The following is a 1,282-nucleotide window of genomic DNA, read 5'->3' on the forward strand; positions in this document are numbered from 1 at the left end:
AAATATTCGCTAGCGTTCACAGCTCGAGGGGAAACATAAAACATAAAACGAGCAGAATAAGCGACCTTTGTTGTTTCGGGCACAGAAACATTTTCCTCAGAGGAGATGCAATACGCTAGTGACAGCTTACTTACTATGCAAGGGTGAAGTTTACTTCGCAAATATTCTCTTTTCTATCTCTATCTTCTCTCTATCTTCTAGCGGCTGCATAAGCTGCCCGTTATTGACAACTCTGTTCGGGAAAGAGCACAAATGGACAGAACAAATGTATAGGGAAATGGGAGTGCTTCCAAGTTTCATCAATTTAAACCATATACATACTATGGAGTTGTAATGTATGGCATATTGAATAAATCTTAGAAAATTTCCGATTCGATAGGTATGCAAATCGTTAAAATCGTAAAGTCTATGAAAATTTGATATTTAAAGGAAAAGCTCGCTTTCCGAAACTTCGTCGTATAGATTGGCTGGTTTTCAGTTCGCTGTCAGATGCTAATAACATGTGTCGAGCTTGAATTGCTTCAAAAATTTGCCTCAAATAATTCGGCTACAGCTTTAGAAGATTTCGAACGCTCTCTTAATTCCCGATTAAAACCAATGCACTCCAACATTCCCCCTTCATTGTTAGGAAGGTCTTTCCACTAGCTTGTTTATTTTATAAGTAACTCTTCTTTCAGTATCTCCGGAGCGAAGACCAGCCTGTCCAGCGCGGGCGCGCTTTGATTCCGTACGGGCGCTTGAAGGTCGACGGGATAATTTCCGGGGGCAAATGCAGGTACAGGAGCGCAGATATTCGATGCCCTCACCCGTGAGGTACTAGTAGCAGTGACGCCAGGCGAACTGCTCCTTCACGAAGTTCTTCGACTTCAGCGACTGTATCGTCTTGATGACGTGCAGGTTTGGGATGTTCACCAGCTCTGGATGCTTGGGGGCATAGAAATCCTTCGAGGCCACCAATACTCCCTCCTTGAAGAGGTACTTGTAGATCGCGACGCGGTGAGCTTTGGGCATAAACATCTTGAAGGAAATGTGTGACAACTATTCCATACGATAGCCGGAAAACTCGTCATCTTTGGATTTTGAGAAAGCCTTTTGAATGGTTTTTTCGACAACCCCTCTGAGGGTGACACTCGATACTTTTACGTATCGAACATGTATTCTATGTGATGAAATAAAAGTTTTTTTCGAAATTGCAAAAAAAAAACATATAAAACGAAAACCGTGTCTGATGATTATTTCATATTATAATGGTAAGTGTTTGTGGAAAGAATAGAAAATGTAA

General features: G+C 41.4%; 1 pseudogene; it reads right to left on the bottom strand.

Annotated features, from left to right (window-relative positions):
- Positions 1 to 624: 624 nt before the first annotated feature.
- Positions 625 to 1,050, bottom strand: LOC129761317 (40S ribosomal protein S10b-like; annotated as a pseudogene).
- Positions 1,051 to 1,282: the final 232 nt, after the last annotated feature.

This window comes from Toxorhynchites rutilus, chromosome 1 (assembly GCF_029784135.1).
Source record: "Toxorhynchites rutilus septentrionalis strain SRP chromosome 1, ASM2978413v1, whole genome shotgun sequence".
Classification (NCBI taxonomy): domain Eukaryota; kingdom Metazoa; phylum Arthropoda; class Insecta; order Diptera; family Culicidae; genus Toxorhynchites; species Toxorhynchites rutilus.